The following is a 5,758-nucleotide window of genomic DNA, read 5'->3' on the forward strand; positions in this document are numbered from 1 at the left end:
GAAATTAAAGCAACGACCTGGCAGAATCATCAGCACGCCGGGCAAAATGCTTCGTGGAATTTCGTTTTTACGTTCTGAGTTCAAATTACACCGCGGTCGACTTTGTCTTTCATCCTTCTCGGGTCGATAAAATAAATATCAATTGAACACTGGGGTCGATGTTAATCGACTTAACCCCTCCCCCGAAGTTGTTGGTCTTGTGTCAAAATTTTAAATCAGTAATATATGAAAATATGTATGTATGTGTGCGTATGGGTGGGTTTAAACGCTTAGTTTTAGAATGGTGGCAGCTGAAGGAAATGTTCTCTATGTGGCCTGTGTATTTTCTGTACTCTGTTTATCATTTTGTCCAAGTTTTTTTTTTTTGCAACGTTCTGTACCCAGATATGCATCTATATATACATGTAGATGTAGGTATGTACATACATGTACGTATATATGCATATACTCATTTATTATTTGTATTATATATATATATATATATATATATATAAACAAGATTTAAATATTTATCTCTTGCTGGACAGAGTAATTTTTAGTTGATTCCGCCAATAACGGAACAGTACACTACATATGCAGATGCGTAAATATATATTTGTGTGTGTGTGTGTGTGTGTATACCGAGACAGACAGACAGACAGACAGACAGAATATATTATATTCATGTGTAGTTTTTTTGTGTGTGTGTGTGTGTGTGTGTGTGTGTGTGTGTGTGTGTGTGTGTGTGTGTGTGTGTTTGTGCGTGTGTGTAATGAGTTGAGACATAAAACGCCAAAACACCACAGAGCAACAGGTTCATTCATACACACGCACATATACATAGATACACACACACACACACACACACATTTATACATACATACATACATTTTTGTATGTATCTACGTATATATATGTATGTGCACATTCATATACTCAAAACAAAAGCGCACATGTTTGACACTCTGGAGGGAAACGCCAAACTATTATTCATTATTTTTTTCCCATTCTTAACAGTCTTCTTTAACAACCACCCGACAACCACCAACACCAGCACCACCACCCGACTGCCGCCGCCGCCACCAACATCAACAACAGCAACAACATCAGAGGCGGTGCTATCATATCACCATCACCGTCATTATCACTACCGTCATCAGCAACACCCTTTACCATTCACCAGTATCTCACCGTCAGCGCCACCACTACCAACGTCACCATCTCAGTGCAAACTTCCCCGCCATCGCACGCACCCAACACCCTTCCTCAATTGCTCACCCGCTTCAACTTTCATGAAGAACTTTCACCCTCTTCAACACTCACAAACAGATACACATACACACACACGCTCGCTCATACACAATCTGTATGAGTATGAGTGTGTGTGTGCGAGTGTCACACATGTACATATGCATGTGCTTGTGTGTGAGTATATATATATATATATATATATATATATATATACATATATATATATATATATATATATATATATATATATATTCACACATGCACATATGTATAAAGATATATTTCTATATATGTGTATATATACACATATATGTACGTGTACACACACGTACACGCATACATATATATGTGTACATATGTATGTATACGTATGTGTGGTTGTGTATGTGTCTATGTACGCCCATGTTTCTACCTTAAGTGAGACGTTTCTTGCCTTCTCTCGCGCTCTTCTTTTCTTTCCTTCCTGCCTCTCTTCATTTATGAAAGCTCGGCCGCTACTATTGCCAGCGTAAGAAAGCCGTCTAGACAAAAAAAAAATTTTTCTTGGCTTCTTCCCATAATTATGTTGTCTATTTTGCTATTCATGGAGATATACTGAGAGGAGTTTAAAGCGGGTGAGGGTAAGAGATAAATAAAACGAGACATAAAGAGGAAGAGAAGTAGTGGAAGGAGGAGGCAGAAGAGGAAAAGAAAGAGGAAGATGCTAGCTTTGTCTTCTTTGAGAAGTTGATCGCACGGCGCCGGCCCAAGTCCTCTCTCTCTTCTTCTTTCTTTCTCTCTCATTCCAATTATGACTACTACATTTTTTAAGAAGCCACCTTTTATTGTGTTCAATACTTACCAGTGCGGACAAGTTCCTCTGCCAGATACTAGTTGATACCAACCACTTCGGTTTCGACACACCAAGGTAAGTGTGTTTAAACACCCCTTTTTATAATTTTTTTCGGGACAGCAGAACCATTCTTTCTTTCTGTCTTTTCTTTCTTACTTCCTTTTTTCTTGGTATTCCCAGCCGTGTTTGCAACAAGTTGAATTTTCTTTTTCTTTTCACACATTTCCTGTCATATGTGATTAACTGGCCGTGTACAACCATGTAATCCGATTGATAAACGACCACAATAGTGAATATCGTTACTTGCCACGAGGACGACAAGCTACCAAACAATCAGAACAAACATACAAACGAAATAATAAATTATCATACTCTGGTTTGTAGAGTGTCGTGTGTACGTAGTGTGTGTGAGCGCACGCATTTCAATAACTAAAATATATTTATGGGGTCAACCCTTTACACAAAAAGCTACAGCCACTCAAAAAAAAAAAATCGAGGTACGTCATAATAATTCATTCAAATTTTGACTCAGGTCCAGCTATTTTAAGAGTAAGATTACTCAATTGCATCGATCCCAAGTACTCAGCTGGTACATTATTTTATCGACCCCAAAGGATGAAAGGCAAAAATCGACCTCGGCGAAAGTTGAACTCACGAAATGCCACTTAGTATTTTGTCCGACCCTGCTAACGAATCTGCCAGCTGCCACTTTCTTACATGAACACAAAACCACGTATTTGAAAATCGTCTCAGTACTTCACTGGTACTTATTACCTCCGTCGCCTTAACGAAGACGGAGGTATTGTTTTCATTCGTGTTTGTTTGTTTGTTCGTCCGTGGACAAGATATCTCAAGAACCGCTGGATGGATTCGGATGAAACTTCCAGGGATGTTTGACCTCGTGACTGGCACAAACTGATTAGATTTGGGGATCGATCTGGTATCAGACAAGGATTCTGGATTTTTTTTCTGTTTTTTTTTTTTTACTTAGTTTTTGAGAGCGGTCGGGTTCATTTTTAGTATTCTCGTTTGTGAGAGTAGTCGAGTTTATTTCAGATATTCTCGTTTTAAAAATCATCTCTGGCTAATCGTTGAGAGGACGTTGGTGCTGCCTTGGCGGAGGTTTGTGCTCTCTGAGTGCTCTTGTTTTTATTGATTCCGTTAAAGATGGGAAAGTTGGAAAGCTATGTCAACTTCAATGGGATGAAAATATAACAAAGATCATACTTTTTATCTTAACCACAAGGCCATACAGTTTTTTCTTCTCCCCACCTTTTTTGGTGGGGTGGGGAAGAAGAGAGGAAGATAGTTGATTTAATCAAGCCAAGTATTTGACCCGATACTTAATATTATCAGTCCCGGAAGTATGGTTGACGAAATCCTCCTCGGCGAAATGAAAATATAATGATATTAAATATAGTATCGAAACGATTTCGTTAAAGTTATAGTAAGCAGATTGTTGACGTAAGCTCACAACATGTTTAACCCGGGTCAGCCCTGATCAAATAGACATATGATTATAAACAGTGTAACCGTGACCAACCCGTTCTCTGGGGTCATGTAGGACTACATTATCGAATATGTCCCTATTTAAAACGACAGTAGGTTATTTGAGGTAGGATTCACAGCTATATCTAACAGGTCGAACTACCACTACGTGGTGTCTCCCCTTAGTTTCTCTCTCTCTCTCTCTCTCTCTCTCTCTTCCCCTCTCTCCCCATCTCTCTGTCGGTTAAACGTGCATAAACAAAACCGATGCTTTTTTTTTTGTACACAAGAAATCTCATGGTGTTTGTTAACCGAGAGGTGAATCAGCAAGTTGTCACGTTCATGCCTTTCTCACGAACATTCTAGTTGACAAGTTTGAAACGTTTGGCAACATGAGAAATAGAACCGGGTGACAGACGTGGTTCGCCGATCACTAAATCTGTCAAGCGACAGGCATTGAAATTAGCATAGTGGTTAGTGTCGAACAAAAGTGTCATGTGGTATTCACTTATGACCCTTTACGTTTTGAGTTCAAATTTCACCGAGATCAATTTTGCTTTTCAGCCCTCGGCGATAGAGAAAATAAAGTACCGGTCAAAGACTTCAATAAACTTAATCGACTAAGCTCTCCCCTCAAATTACTAGCCTTGTGCCTTAATTAAAAATGGTTATATTAACTATTGCTAAGGCACGTGGCCTCGAATTTGGGGAACACGGAGTCAGTCGATGCTCAGGATTTTGTCACGACACGGGTCCGATAATTATTTTCAACACAGACATAATACCTAGAGTTTAGGAAAGAGGGTAAGTAAATTACCCCCCAGTGCTTGACTGGTACTTTATTTTACCATGTACATAAGGATAAAAGCCGAAATTGAACATGGCAGGATCTGAACTTGAAATGTAAAGTGACACGATAAATATCGCAAAGCATTTTGTCTGGCCCTCAAACGATAGTGTCAATCCACAATCTAAGAAATAATGATTGTACCTTAGGTATAAAGCTGGCATTTTTTTAGCGGAAGAAGTTAGTGGATTACATCGACCCTAGAACTCGACTGGTACTTATTTTATCGACACCAAAATGATAAAAGGCAAAGTTGACCTTGGTGATATTTGAGCTCAGAGCCTTAAGATACGGGGTGAAGGTTTGAAGAATTTTTTTTCCCATACTCTTGGAGGCGATTTGGAAGAGTTGTTAGAGTATACGGGAGGGGGTTGCTGACAGAATCGCTACCATGCCGGACAATATATTAAGTGGCATTTCTTCCGGGTTAACGTTCTGAGTTCAAATGCCGCCCACGTCAACTTTGCCTTTTATCTTTTCGGGGTCGTTGAAATAAGAACCAATTGAGCACTGGGGTCGAAGTAATCGAGTAGAACCCTCCCACAAAATTTCGGGCTTTGTGCCTATCATAAGAAAGGCTTATTGCCACTATTAACAATATTTCGACGCTATATTGGAAAACTCGTTAAAGCGACGGACAAAATGCTTTGCAGTATTTCTTTCGGCACTTTGCATTCTTTATTCAAATTCCAAATATACCACTAACTTTTTGGAAACAATAAATTAAGTACTAGTCTAATACTGAGATCGATGGTATCGACTAAGATACTCCCTTCACATGTGCTGACATTGCGCCTAAATGAGAGACAATTATTATAATTTTCCACAAAGGCAATGTGGTAAACAAGCATTTCAAAACATACGCAAAAACAAATAGTCGTGCATTGTTCATGTATACATATATATGTAGTATAATGTTTGTTTGGATGAATGGATGTGTCTCTGCATGTATGTATGTATGCATGCATGCATGCATGTATGTATGTATGTTCATGTATGTATACATTGTGTGCGTGTGTGCTTGTGTATGTACGCATATATATAAGATTTATCTAGGGAAACGTATTTATACGTACCGTATACATGCATGATTATCAACATAAATATAGATACATATACATACATATACACATAAATACATGTGTATTTGTATACAGGTGTTTTAGTTTTACATATGTACATGTGTGCGTGTATGTGCTTGTGTGTGCGTGTATGTGCTTGTGTGTGCGTGTGCATATCTAATATATATATATATATATACATATATACACACACATATATATATACAAATATATATACACATATATTATGTATGTATATATAAATATATATACATACATTTATAACTATATATACATTAT

At 38.1% G+C, this 5,758-nt stretch overlaps 1 protein-coding gene across 7 annotated transcripts in view; it reads left to right on the plus strand.

Annotated features, from left to right (window-relative positions):
* The first annotated feature begins 1,596 nt into the window (after positions 1 to 1,596).
* Positions 1,597 to 5,758, plus strand: part of LOC106870648 (protein NDNF) — a 203,547-nt gene continuing 199,385 nt past the window's right edge. For 2 of the 7 annotated variants that reach the window (XM_014916792.3, XM_014916796.3), the window contains exon 1: positions 1,606 to 2,137. The gene's annotated coding sequence lies outside the window, so the exon portion shown is untranslated. Of the gene's footprint in view, positions 2,138 to 5,758 lie in introns of all 7 variants that reach the window. The other 5 variants (XM_052978471.2, XM_052978470.2, XM_014916797.3 and 2 more) reach the window with 5 other exon arrangements.

This window comes from Octopus bimaculoides, chromosome 2 (assembly GCF_046866305.1).
Source record: "Octopus bimaculoides isolate indiv1 chromosome 2, ASM4686630v1, whole genome shotgun sequence".
Taxonomy (NCBI): Eukaryota; Metazoa; Mollusca; class Cephalopoda; order Octopoda; family Octopodidae; genus Octopus; species Octopus bimaculoides.